The sequence below is a fragment of the Lemur catta genome, chromosome 19, assembly GCF_020740605.2.
Source record: "Lemur catta isolate mLemCat1 chromosome 19, mLemCat1.pri, whole genome shotgun sequence".
Lineage (NCBI taxonomy): Eukaryota > Metazoa > Chordata > Mammalia > Primates > Lemuridae > Lemur > Lemur catta.
This window is the reverse complement of record NC_059146.1, coordinates 15,827,775-15,842,844: the sequence shown is the minus strand read 5'-3', so window position 1 is coordinate 15,842,844 and position 15,070 is coordinate 15,827,775. Positions and strand designations below refer to the sequence as shown.

Here is a 15,070-nt window from a genome sequence, read left to right as displayed (position 1 = left end):
GACCACCATCATATGCGTGGTCCATTGTCAACTGAAAAGTTGTTATGTGGTGCATGACCGTGTGTGAACATGGTCACAAAGAAAGCTGACCGAGTGGTCTTAAAGGGATCAAACACACCCTCATAACATAAAACCTAATTCAGAAGGTTCAGAGTATAATAGTTGTATACAGTAGGTGGCATATTGTTGCTATCACTGATAATGGAAGATTTTCTTCCTTTCTCTTGTTATTTTAATTTAACATACTCCAAAAAGGTAATGCCATTTTTATTTATTTATTTATTTTTTTGCTTTGAATTGACAAGTGTAATATGTCTCTAATGCAAAAGTCAGTATCTGAATTCCAAATGACGTAGGAAGAAGGTACTTCTTTGGAAATCCCCAGCTAAACTGAAATAAAGTAGCCTTCATTTGATCTTCATATCTGGTGTTGGAAAAGTGGTTACCTCACCTATCTACTTCTCGTGCCCACATGTATAAGAATAGACATGATGGAGATTAAACAGGTGCCCAAGAGGGAAATAGATCATGCTTGGCATTAATTCTTCTATGTCTGAATTAAATGTCAAAGAAAGCTTAGATCTACTGTTGATCTGCCCAGATTTCTTATTTCTAAAAAGTAATTGAAATACACTGCTACGATGGCTATAGTGTCACTAAGCATTAATGTCACTAGGTAATTAAGATTTCTGCCATCCTTGAAAAAAGTTGCAATTGGAAAGAAGAGAGTTTCCCTTTGGACTTGGATTTAATCCTTGAATATTTCTCAAATGTTGACTGACACCTGTGCACATATGTGCTTTTTGGAATACCATCTTCTAACAAGTGAGGACATCGAAGCCTGGAGACATGAAGTAAACATACTGCTTAGGGTTAGGCAGTTAACAAGAATGATGATGTTCCATGTTCTCAGGAACTGGAAGATTATCTCACTGAACAAATGTTTGTTCCTCTTGGTGAATAAGGATCTGGCCACTGTATTACTTGATTGCATTTATTTGTGTCCCTCTGTGGCTGTCTCTATCCACATCAGTGTGAGATCAGATTTTTAACTCCCAAATGGTAGAGCTGGTGCTTAGTGGCACCTAATAATTCCTTTAAATCCCTTTATAAATCTGTAGGCCAGGACAGGCCTGGCTTGCTATCATTATTAGGAACATATTTTAAGATTCAAGCTTCCTGTGATACACATGAAACATGAAGACAGCCAGACGTCATAATTTGTAATGGTTTATTGTTTATAGTTCTTACATGTGACAGTGGCACCACCTCTCACAATTAGCAACTGTGGGGGCTGTAAGTGGGCAAAGGGGTTGACTACATAGTTTAAAGTAGAGGACATCCTCACATAGGCTTTTCTTAAGAAGTGTTAGCTGCAGGCACCCACCCTCTGGCTGGAGGAGAATGGATGGCCACAATGGTAATCCTGTGACCTTCAGAAATAATACTAAATATCAAACCTACAAGGAACCATTAATGCAATCGAAGAAACTTAGGGAGCTTGCTTGCCTCCTTCGCAGTTCCAATTTCTACCATATCTCTGTCATGGAACCTTCAGAGAACTACAACTCTACTAAGTTTAGAATGCATAAGTAATTGAGGAAATATGGTGAATGAGTCTTGAAATTTTGCAGGATCTTTGTGCGTCTTCTTTTGCCTTGAGAATGGGAGACTGTTGTTTGTAGCCACCACTTCATCCCATGGGAGTGAAGTAGTGGTTTCAGATGAGTGGCCATGGGAGTGGAGATGCACCAGAAATGGGGGGAAGAGGTAGTGTGTAGACGAAATTCCCACTATAACATAGAAGGTAGCAGCGATAACACATAACAGCTCGGGGTTTGGAATCAGTCAGACCCAGGTACAATCCAGGCTCTCCTTCATGCACGTTTAAGCAAGTTGTTAACTAGATCTGAACCTTGACTTCATCATCTCCTGAACAGGACTAAACAATCATATCTAAGACAATGGATTGAAACAGTGCAATGCAGTGGTTAAAAAGCATCAGGTCTGGGCTCATAAGGACTCTGCCACTTGCCAGCAACATGACCATGGACAAGTCACCAAAGCTCTGTGGGCCTCAGTTTCCTCACTTGTACAACTCTGTCTTGCAGAGTTGCTGAGAGAATTAAAGCTCTTGGCTCATAATAATTAATAAATGTTAGTTCTTTGTATTTGGCACATTTTGAGTGCCTACTATTTGTGAGGTGCTGCCCAAGCCACTAATGAAACTAACTAATGCATACCAAGTGTCTTGAGCAAAGAAGACACCCAAGAAATATTTGATGAATAAGAGGGAAAGAAAGCCTCTTGGTGTGTCCCTAAGATTTGGTTAGGTTTCAAATATCCAACTCAGTATTCTTTAGGTGTTACTGGACAACTGACTGGTTGTTTTTTTGGCTGGCGTTGCTAATTCATAGTGAGTGGCATCCAAAGTATCCCCTTACCTCACAGTAAGACTAGTAGGAAGAGAGAAATGATTCATTGTACTTTTCTTTCTCCAAGGTCTATTCTATTGTCCTGAGGTGTGACAGGGTCACCAAAGGAGACCAAAGGTCAGCCAAAGGAGAAGACAAATGAAGTGATCACAGATATCTTTTTTAAAAAGGTACCTGGAATGAAAAATAAACCACATATTTTTTCAACATTAAAAGCAGGTATCTTTAAACTGGGGTAACTATGGGATCAGAGGGTGTAAGAACCTTCTGTAATTTTAAGCAATATTTGATGTGTTTATGCACTTTTAGGGAGAGAGAGGCAATGGTTTTTGCAGTTAGAGAGGAAACTGCTGCCCAAAAAAGATTAAGACCTACTGGAGAATGAGTATTGCAGACTGAAAATAGGAAGATTACAATTATTTTAATCTAAAGAAATTAACATTATTTTGAGGTCAAAGCTTGCATTTATGGAATGTAAGTGTAAATGTGAAGAAAGGTCTGATTCAGAAATAGGTGCTCAAGCTAGTTAGTTTCCAAAAGGGATGGAAAATCCACCTTAGGGAAAGCATTCACTGCATAATGGGTGTCAAGATGCACTAAAGCTGGCTCATCCACACACCTCAATTAACTAGGGCCTTGGGAGGTTTTTGAGAGATTACAAATATGCATTATGAAAACACATTCTCAACCACAGTTTCAACCTGTTGATATTTTTAATATTTTAATTTGCTTGAAATTTGAAACTCTAAAAAGGTAGACTTCAAGATCCACAACAAAAGGTAAAAAATGGTATGTTATCTGAAATGAGTATTCAGGGCTACTTAGATGAGGGTGCTTTAAAACAAAGGATGCCAACATCCATAGTGCATAAACAAAGTATACGGTGACATAGGTGTATTAGCATTTGGTGAGAACAAATGCCAGTAAACCACCCCTGAAATTTCAGAGGCATTTTGCAAGAACAGGCATTAGGGAGGATCTCCTGGGGTTAGGATGGATTGGCATCTTAGAACATTCTCCCTATTGTTAATGAAAGAATGAATCAGCCATTTAATTTCTATTCTATCTGAAACATGGGGAATTCCCAAGAAAAGATTTCTTAATACCCTGTCATGAACAACAGAGAACATCCCATGCTTCACTCAATTTCCCAATTTATTATTATTATTTTTTAGTAGGAGTGGTATAAGATAATGGTCAGAGATGGGGAAGAGAATGGGCATTAAACATGGTTTGCAGGTTAAATGTTTTCAAATCCTGGCTTAGTGTATAATTTTTAAAAAACAAATGGAAAGTAAGACAAATATCTGAAAACATGATGATTTGTTTTAATGATAATCCTTTGTGCTTATATCTAAGGACATCTAGATCTGTATAAACCTTGACTTCTCTCCCATTTCTCAATATTTACTTATACCATCTTGGTTTCTGACTCCTAGCATCCGTTTTTCCTTCCAGGAGTACCTCTCAGATCTTTCTAACAGAATTATCCCCACATAGCTCGTCACCTGTTAGGTTAAAGTGACACTAACCCCCCATCCCTAATCACCCAATTCCAGGACCTTATGACCTAGGTCAGGCAATAAGAGCATTTTGCCACCTTGGCTGCAGTGATTGACTCAGGACAGGCTTTGTCCCAAGGCAGGCCAATGGGACTCAACCCCAGGGCACATGTGCTGAATTCTGCAGTACTACTGGGCTGGCAGGATAAGAGCTTGGAGTTTGCAGGCCTGGCTGGAGAGGAGAGCCTCTGGAGAATGAAGCCAACACAGAAGAGCACAGTGTGCTTTGGTATTTGCCTCCAATCATATCTGAAACCGGAAATAGCCCTAAACTTTTCAATACCTGGGCCAACACATTCCTAATTCTTCCTTTTGGGGATTATGGGGTGGAGAAAGGAGGAAAGTGTTTCTAAATCCATTTTGAAATGGGTTTCTCTAAAGAACCCCTACAGGAACACACACTCTGTTCCTCTGCCTGGAAAGTCTTCTTGTCTTCTCTTTACCTCCCAACTCAAGTTCCCTTTTCAAAGCCCAGCTCAAGCCCCACCCCTTCCAGGAAGTCTTCCTTGAGTGGCCAGCCTCATGAGCTCACCCTCCCGTGACCTCTTTCAGCACTCAGTGTTCCTATTCCTTGTCTGCCTGGATTATTGACCTTGTAGTGCAAGTCTTTTTTCACCCCTGCCCCTCCCCGGTGTTAATCTTATTTCCTAATGGGTAAAGTCAGTCCTTAAATATTTTTATTTCTCAGCCTTTTTACAGAAGGCAACACATAGCAGGTGAGCAACATATATATCTGAAGCTTTAATTAATGTGATGAAAATAGATACATTTTTTATTCACTTACTAGTTCAGAATGCAACCTTGCATGAAATACATGATTGCATAGTCATAAGGAAGATGAACAGCGGGGATTGCAGCTTTCAGGATGATGCTATCTGGTATTAAAGGAAGGGCAAATTGAGAGTATCAGAGTTTTGAACTCGTAGAGCATATGGTGAATATTTTTCATTGCTAGTAGAGAAGGAAATCAGTGTTAGTCTCTTCACCACTTACCATGTTCCACTCACAGTATTCTCAACATCATAGGGGTCTTCGTCACAAACGATAAGATATATTGTAATTGAGTCTTCAGCTGAAACATAAAAATGAAGTAGATTTCAGTTACTTAAATATCTAAATTCTTAGAACTCAACACCATCATGTTTAAGATGACTTCAACAAAACCACCAAGCTTCAGGTACAGACCTATGCCCCTACTTACCAGAAAGAACGGCTGCCCCACAGCCTTCCTGGAGCACCCTGGCTACTGAAATCTTTTCCTTGTTCAGAGATTTTCCTAGCAATGGTGATGCATTTAACATAAATGTATTGCACACATACCGTGTACAAGGCCCGTAGGAAGTCCAGTAGGCTGTAAACAAAGCTTCCAACCAATAAAGAATTTAAGACCTACTAGGAGAAAGAAACCTGAGCATCAGTCTCTGTAATGTAGAGTGGCAAAGTGAGGGTCCATGTAACACAAGAGTAGTCTCGTCCCCATCTTTCTCTGTCCACCTCCCAATCCTCTTACCACTCCCAACCCTACCCTCTTCCTTCCACCCTTGTGGGACTGAGTCCATCAAGGAGCTGAACGTGTCTAAAGAAAAGCAACCTGGGAGTTGTTAAATACAATAACGATTTTCCTAGTCACCCAGTAACTTAGAAGCCAAGGTTTCAAAAGCAAAGCTCTGAATTTCTGGTCTTAGATTCAGCCACTATCCAGTCTCGTCACTAATTATATTTTTCATTAGATACAGGGAAATGGTTTCCTGACAAGTCCTTTTTAAAGAATTACTTTGATTAAAAAACGTCTTATTGTCTCAAATTCACACTTCATCAGTTTTGCCTCGTGGATAGGTTCATATAGCATAAACCCTCTGTTTGACTATCTTCCCACCCTGATCACTGCAAGATTCCTTTGTGAATGTTTATTTTCATATTCTCATTGGTAACTGGTGACACTTCAAGGTGAAGAAGGTGTTTTTCTTGGTCATTACATATTTGACTAATGCCAGAAATTACTTCCAGTTCTAATCTCATGTTGCTTATTCTGTTGCCTGAGAGATTTAAGTTTGCTGCGTGAAAATAGCAATTTGAAGAGAGGAAAGTTTAACAAATGCTATAAATAGCAACCAACGCTGCTCTCGTCATTATAGTTAACTATAGCACCACACCTACTTCCCTTTCTGGTGTCTGTTGTTAACTATTATATCTGAAGTGAAACCTGTTTCCAGTACAATCAGTAGAACGAACAACGAAACCATAAATTGATCAAAAGATTAGTGGAAGAATTTGATCGCTTCCGCACACAAAAGATCAAGCTGACTTTCAGGGATTCATATTGACCAATGCCCTTTTGGCGTTCCCAAGTTTGATGCCTACACCCTCTTCCACTTCCTTTTAAGGAATATCCTAATTGCTCAATTTATGAAATCCTGTAAACAGAAGAATATTCATGGAGAGACATTACTTCCTTAAGTGTCTAGATGGCTTTATTCTGTACTTGTTCTATAAACCACACAACTAACTTTAGCTGAATAGCCATACAGCACATGCTATCCATTTCCAAAGCCGCTTCTTTTTTACTAATCTTGGAAATGTATTTATATAAGTACTAGGCCTGCAGGTGCCATTACCAGGAGATAGAATATTTTTAGAGTTGAAAATTTCCAAGTCAAAAAGTATGTTTCCTCCCCAAAGCGAAAAGCATTATTAGAAAACTATGGCAACAGTACATGGAGATGTTGCTTTATCATATATTCTGAAATATGTGGCTATTTATTTATTTTAATATAAATTTTTAAGAAAAAATGACTACGGAAGAATATAGAGAACAATATAACAAATACCCATGCAGTCATGACTGAGAATTAACAGTGTTAACGAATGTCAACATTCTGCCATATTTAATTTCAAACCTTTCCCTGCTTTTTAAAATAAATTAGACATAAAAAACAGATACGGTACCCTTTTTAGCACTTGGTTTTTGCCCCATCTGCTAATATTTTCATGTGTTAGTTTAATCACTCATCTTTAAGGTAAGCTTTTTGCAAACGAGAGCTCGCTCGCTTTTGTTTCTTGTCCCTGTGACCAGTATGGTTTCTGGAACATAGTGGATGCTCCATAACATGTTTGTTGATAAAGAGATGAATGAGTAGAACTTTTTTTTCTTTGTTATCCTCCTTTATGCCTCCACATACCTTTTCCTCATTAGGGTTTAATTGGCTAATAATGGAGGCTGTTTGTTTTGGTTTCTCTTCTTTTTCTTTTCCTCTTTCCAAGAATCGGACTGATGTCCTGATCACCACTGGCCTCCAAGGGGGTGTCCTTGTGTGTTGGCCTCTGTTCCTCCTGCTTTTGGTGCTCATGTAACTCATCTCTCCTGCCCGTTGGATGTGTCCACTGCCGTGCTAGCGTCTCATGTGGAGGTGACACGTACAGCTTTGGGGAACAAGCAGATGCCACCTAGGGTGCCCTGTGACTGACCATGCCACAGTGCCATGTCCTCTCTGCTGCCACGCCACGTGCTGAAGCGACGCACCTTGTGATGCTGTCCCTCCTCCTAATCCCAACGTGAAGTGGGGCATAAGTCCAGCGTTTTTCAAACTCCTTCTCATATCTGAAGCTTCTATCATTTTATTATTCACTCTCATCTCAAAGTAAAGCCCAGGGAACTCAGCCCCTGAGAAGCAGGCAGCAACTTCACCCACATCTTGTGCTCGGTTTCATAGAAAGTGGGGTACAGGGGGTATAGCTCAGTGGTAGAGCATTTGACTGCAGAAAGTACGGGGCACGGTGGGTAAGTGCTCGGTCTCTGGAGTCAACCTGTGTCTAAACCTCGACTCACCTACTTACCGAGCTGTGTGGCCTTGGGCAAAGCTATTTGTTCTTTTCAGTGCTTAGTTTACTCATCATAAACCCCTGTAGTAGTGTCAGTCTCAGAGCTGTGAAGAGGTGTGAGTGAATTGCACGTAAAACGCATCTACATCAGTACTGGAGCAATAGAAAGAGTGGATGCATGGTGTTGCTATAAAACTCGGAATCTTACTGATTCTGAAAGAAAAGTTGTCTCCACACTGCCTCACAAACACGAGTGTTCTTAGGACAGTAAACAAAGCCTTACATTTATGACAAACTCCTCTATACCCTAAAGCGAAGACCTCTACAAACTGGAATTACCCTCAATGATATCGGACAGACCAAAACTGCAGCTGTCACTTGACGGAATGATCAAAAGGTACACAGCCAAAACTGGTTAGAAAAAAGTATTGAAAGAGCTGTACCAGGTAGTTAATTAAAAGGGATATTATTTTTCCATTCTAAATGATGGTCATTTTCATAAATAATTTCACATTTGTAATTTTGTACTTTTATTCTTAAAAAGGGCCCCCAGAGCTTCCTCCCATGCCCTGTAAAATCTGAATGTGTCTCCGAATGGTTCTGAATCTTTTTTTTTATATTGAACTCTTTTGAGAATGTTATGCATTTCATGGACTCTCCAGAAAATTCATGCAATTTTTTATACAAGTTTAAGGGGTTCGCCTATTCCCTTTAAAGACCATTTATGGACGTCTGGTTAAGGACCCCTGATCTGAAGGAAGAACCCACTGAGTTTAGCACTACACATAAAACATCAGTTGAGTACAAATAGTTTCCTGGCCAGGCGCGGTGGCTCACACCTGTAATCCTAGCACTCTGGGAGGCCGAGGTGGGTGGATCATTTGAGCTCAGGAGTTTGAGACCAGCCTGAGCAAGAGTGAGACTCCGTCTCTACTAAAAATAGAAAGAAATTATATGGACAGCTAAAAAATATATATAGAAAAAATTAGCCAGACATGGTGGCACATGCCTGTAGTCCTAGCTACTCAGGAGGCTGAGGCGGGAGGATTCCTTGAGCCCAGGAGTTGGAGGTTGCTGTGAGCTAGGCTGACGCCATGGCACTCTAGCCCAGGCAACAGAGTGAGACTCTGTCTCAAAAAAAAAATAAATAAATAAATAAAAATAAAATTTCCTCATTGTTGCCTCAGCCTTGCATCCTTTCTTTCCACCTCACTCCCTCCGGCCTCTCACATGCCTATCTATGGCTTTTCTGCAGCCCCAGACACTAGTTGAAGCTCTGGAGGGCGGATGCCCTGGCAAGGGTGAGGAGAGGCTGAAGTGCTCTTACCTGTGGGTTTTCTCGAAAACAAACATTCCTCAGGAGAAAAGTCACACTTATGAGGGATAAGAAAGTGAAGGATTTTATTTTTCATGTTGCCGACACTTTCCATACACCAGTGGCATCCGACATGCTCCCATAGCAACTTGTGTTTGTACCTAACTGGCCACACCATGCCAATGTGGTCTGATTATTTACCCTTTCTCAAATTATGCGGTTTTGGCAAACAGTGAATATATTATTCATCATTGTGATTCAACTTCTAGAACATAACAAGACATCAATAAATGATTATTGAATGAATGAATGAAGAGGACTAGGGTTTTTTTAGCTACTGTTTATACCTACTGAATAGAACCCATAGAACCAAAATATCTTTCCCCAAGATGACGATAACCACAAAGTATCCTGCAGTTTATGTTACTAATAACTTTTATTCCCTTTTTAACCTAATACTAGTAGAGCTAGCCAGTGTGAACTGGTAACAAAATCTGAGATGGTATCCATGATCAGGCAAAACCTTTTAGGTTGAAACTAAAAGATTTATGCTATTTATGGATTTACTTTTATATTCATTCCAATATTGCTGGTTTATGTCCTCTGGGGGCATTGAGAATTTTGATAATTAAAACATGCCTGGTACCCCCAGGAGATGTTGACCTGGAATATACTAAAATACACATGGCTTTTCTATTTTAAAAATGGCAGGTTGAAATTAAAAGACTGCTTCTAAAAGCAAGCGCATCTTGGATTTCCTCTTGGTTGGAGTACAGATTGTCATGTGACTGAATGTAGGCGGTTATCCTCGACTTGCGACCTTAAGAGCTCATGGTATTAGAGTCACCTTAACGCTTAGGAATTTCCTATAATGAGTTTAGGCAATGAGTCCATGGGGAGTTCCCAGAAGGGGCCCTCCATGTGGAGCTGACCAGAGTCCAGCTCTTTATTATCTGATGCATTTTCACACTTTGTCCTCTGAGGCACTTTAGGAGCTAGTTACTGCCAGTTTAGAGTGACTTAAAAGCTCTGGCTCTTGGGTTCATTGGTTTTCTTTCATAAGTTTGCTTTGACTTCACAGAGAGAGAGAGAGAGAGAGAGAGAGAGTGTTGCCTAATGGTTAAGAGTATGGACCCTGGAGCTAGACTTGGGCAAGTTATTTAATCTCTTTGGGCCTCCTTGTCCTCAAGTGTAAAATGGAAATAATAATAGAACCTAACTACTTCACAGATTTGTTGTGAGGATCAAATGAGTTAATGTTTACAAAGCACTTTGAACCGTCTCTGGCACATAAGTGCTATGATGTGTTAACTGTTGTTAACTATATTGCATCACTATAGCATTCCATTCCTCTTATGTGATGCGTAATATTGGGTTATAGTAAATAGAACAGTGAAGGGAAAGCATCTAAGCGGGAAGGGGCACTGTCTAAGTTACCCTTGAAATATTTTAAGTTTTGTAATAAAGTGGAGGAAATTCTTTAAGCAGAAGCTCCTCTGTGGGGATTCAGGAACTTGAAAGACATGTGCCGATGGCTCAGCTCTTTGCTGATGCTCCACCTAATCATCTGGCTGCAGTTGGAAAGTGAATGAACAAACCAGGGAAAGTACACGCAACTCTAGTATAACCAAGAAAAGGTAAATTTTTCTAAGTATTCAGCAGTCCCAGGGATTCACCAATAGGAACAGCACTCCTCCCTTTAGCTGGAAACCCGAAAGCCCAGTGTCAGGGTTCTGACCTGTGGAAGGAGTAGTTCAATGTAGTCTCCTTGTGATATTGTTGACACCAAGCTCACTGAGTCCGCTTTACCTTTCCCTGCATTCGTCTTACTGGACTTCTCTGAAGCATTTGATTCAAAATACTTTCCTCTCTTGACTTCCATAACACCATGCTCTCCCAGTTTTCCTTTGACTTCTCTGGTCCACTCATTCTTGTGCCTTTGCTGATCACTAGGGCATGTCCAGCTGTAATTCCACAAGGTTTTGTACTAGGTTCTCTTCTCCTCTGTCCGTTTTCTTTTCCTGGTGATTTAATCTGTTCTTATGGCTTTCAACACTATCTATAAAATCATAAATTTTACACTTCCATGTTGAGCCCAGACCTCTGACCACAACAGGCATATTATATTCTACTTCCTAACTGACCTCTCTATCTGGGTGTTTTTAACCTAACATGCACAGAAGTGAATTTTTGATCTTCTCTTAATTTATTCCTTCTCCTGTCATTCTTATCTTAATAAAAGGCAACAGAAGTCCTGAAATTCACCTTGATTATTTCTTCTCTGTTAGGTTCTATTTTTAAAAACTGTCTAGAGTATACACTGCCACCATCATAACTCAAGCCACCATCAACTGTTGTCTAGAAAACTGATAGCTTCCTAAATTGCCTTCTTACTCTTGGTCTTTCCTTTGTCTAATATACTTCCCACGTGGGAACTTGACAAATATTTCTAAACATATGCCAGAACACAATGAAGTAAGCAAATGTAGAGAGGCTAAGTGAATAACCCAAAGTGGGGAAGTCATAGAGCTTTTCACACACAGCTTTCCCTCCTTTCTGATTCCAACAGAGCTGCGGCATCATTAATGCATACTTTAGGGCAAAATGGTGGCCTTGCTCATAAGCATGACTTACTTACTTCCAGAGTATTTTCACCTTTCTCAATGATGCCGGCACCTGCTTTAGTATTCCACTCCACTCCAATCCCAGGCAACACGCTTGGAAATTTGCTCTCAACTTTAGTCACCTTTCTGACCCTCAGGTCTCCTGGTTTCTGAACATTTTCCACTCGAAGATCTCTCTATCCACTTCATGTCCGTCACCCACACGCACCATCATAAAGTTGACTTCAGATCACTCAGCGCTGCTCCACCCACAAGGTTTCAACATGAAATTCCTCTCTCTGCCTGTCATCCTCTCTTCCAGGTCTCAGTACCTACGCTGCCTACTCTTGAGCCCAGTCAAAGCCTCTGCGTCATCAGCCTTCTCCCTTCTACAATGTCATTACCCCCTTTTCTGGAAGCAGTTGGCTCTATGCAGCCAAGATTTTATTTCAAGAAGGAAGCCACTCTTTCTTGTCCCACTGACATAACCAAACATAAGTGAAAAAAATTGCAAAGTGGCATGATGGCATCCAAAACAAAATCATGCTGTCAATCTCAGTTGTCCCTTGGGAAGCTGAGCATTTCTTTGGTTCATCTGTTTTTAATGTTCTACTGAATTAATTATAATGGTTGTTTGAAAACTTTTTCGTTACTTTAAATTCCAAACCTCATCCCATCACACTTATTCTGAAGAGAGTGCCTTTCAGCCCTTTTGCTTTAGAAATAGCACTAGAAAAATTAACTTTCTTTTTACACACAACTTGTCTCCTCTCTCTCTCTCTCTGTCTTTACACACACACACACACACACACACACACACACACAATATGATGGAATAAAAAGCAAATGAACTATATATACGCAGTGCTCTTTGGAAGAGGCAATTTTACACTTTTCAAATTTTTATTTTCCTTTAGATTTCAACTAGCAAAACATGCTTTTTCATTTCTCATCACACTTGATGTTATTAGACCTTTCTCTTCACCTTAATACAGAGTTGACATATTTAATTAACATTTCCAAGAAGTGACTCCACCACAGTTGCCACTTTGCAAAGGGTAATTCAAGAAACTGAAAGGTAGAACAACATATTGCTAACACCAGACAGCAAGAACATTGTAAAAACAAAAACTGTTTTTCCAATCAGGTTGTTGCCTCGTGTACACAAAACCCAGGGCCACCACCACCCTTCAAAGTTATAATTACTTGGAGGAATCAAATTTCATACAAGTTTTTGCAGTTTTAAATAATTTGATTAAAGTTTATTTGCAATTATAATATTGAGACTTTTTTTCAAAAAAAGATTTAAATTTTATATAGTGTCTCCATTATCAAGACAATAATATAATTAAACATTGACACAATAAATTCTACAGAAAGGCCATAGGTCATATTTATCTCATATTTAGCATATGCTAGAAACTAAGTACTTTACATACTATCAATTCATATAATCCTTATCACAAGCCAATTAGATGTGTAGTTTTATTACCTCCAATTTACAGGTAAGAAACTGAGGGTTAGATCATTTGATCAAGATCAAGCCCATGCTTTAGACCATGAAATTTTATATTTAATCTTGTTCAAGATCATAGTATTGAATATATTATAGGATGCTACGTATAAATCAGCATAAAAAGCCTAATATTGTAAAATAAACATATAATGATGGCATCAAATTAGTACACATTGGTCAAACTCAACTGTATTTTAAAAAAATGAATTGAATAGAATTTAAATATCTATATTCTCAAAGCCAATTTATATAACTAAACACATACATAGGTCAACAATTAAGTTGCCGTAGACAACAATTATTGATATTTGTGTCTGCTTAGTTTATCAGTAAATCTGAAGTTTTTTAAATTTTTAATTTTTTTAATTTTAATTTTTATGAATACATAATAATTGCACATATTTATGGGATATATGTGATGTTTTGATACAAGCAGACCATGTGTAATGATCAAATCTGGGTAATTAGGCTGTCTATCACCCCAAACATTTATCATTTCTTTGTGTTGGGAATATTCCACATCTTCTCTCTTAGCCATTTTGCAGTATGCAATAAACTATTTTAACCATAGTCATCCTATTGTGCTATCGAACATTAGAGTGTATTCCTTCTCTCTCACTGTATTTTTGTACCCTCTTTATCCCCCTCCTCCTCCCCACTACCCTTCTTAGCCTCTGGTAACCACCATTCTACTTACTACTTCTATGAGATAAATGAAGTTTTTATTTTTAGCTAGGGCTATCTACTTCTTCCTGGTTATTAAAAATGTACATTCTAACATATGTATTCACATCTAGTACCTCATCCACGGAATTAGTAATTTTGGCTTATAAATTTGAATTAATTTAGTATAAATCTGAATTTTATTCACCAAAGTTGTAGTAAGGTTTGCTATTTGCAATTCATCTCTTCTTACTGCTCAGCAATTTAAGGCGCTGGGTTTGAAGTCCGAAGACTTAAGTTCAAGGCCTGACTTTACCACTTACTCCTTGTTTGACCTAAGGCAAGCCACTGAACTTCCATGAGTTTCACTTTCCTCATCTGCAAAGCGGAGGTAATGATACCTTCCCTGCCAACTCCATAGGACAGGTGGAAGGGCTGAGCAGATACTACGGATGAAAGTGCTTCTGAAACCACAAAGCAGAGTGCAATGTCAGGTCTTAGTCACCTACCATCTGATCACTCACATGACGGAAATAAAGTCCTCCCCAAGAACAAGGGTGTAAAACGTATAACTGGGTTAACATTCCTTAAGTAATATAAAAATAAAACATAAAAAAGCCTCTACATGTTAACCACAATAACTTGGAAATGTTTCTGCTTCTGATTTTAATTGTGCCAATCTGAAGGCATGAAGGTGCTTTTTCCAGTTGTTTTGGCAGAATAAAATTAGTTCAGTGCTAAAAGGAGGGTCATGGTTGAAGTTTTCTTTGAGAGAGTCTTTTATCTACTGTATGGTCATAAAAGAGGCATAAAAGTATTTCTTTGTCCATAAAAACATAAATTCTTTTGTTGTTGCTAATGCTACATGAGCTTAAGCCAGTATTTAGATGTCTCCTTGATGAATTTTTATTTTGAAAGAAACTCTTTCGCTGGAATCCAAGTATTCTTGTTAAGCCAAGTGAGTCCTTTCACCTACTAAGAGTTTAGTGGCAGCCAGTGACAGGGGGTGGAGGTGCCATAGTCTCATTCTTTTGAAACTCACAGAGGGAAGGAGAAGTCAGTTACAGTAAATGACAAACAGATGTAAAGTAGCATTGATGTAATACATAAAAATGCATCTTCTGTATCTCTTGCCCTCTGCCAGAGAACTTGGTATT

At 39.1% G+C, this 15,070-nt stretch overlaps 1 long non-coding RNA gene across 1 annotated transcript; it reads right to left on the bottom strand.

Moving 5' to 3' along the window:
- Positions 1 to 4,800: 4,800 nt before the first annotated feature.
- Positions 4,801 to 11,943, bottom strand: LOC123624722. The gene is made up of 3 exons (XR_006730187.1): positions 11,770 to 11,943; positions 4,991 to 5,069; positions 4,801 to 4,872 (listed from the first exon to the last, which is right to left on the bottom strand). It is a non-coding gene; the product is annotated as an uncharacterized LOC123624722 (long non-coding RNA).
- Between the last annotated feature and the right edge of the window lie 3,127 nt (positions 11,944 to 15,070).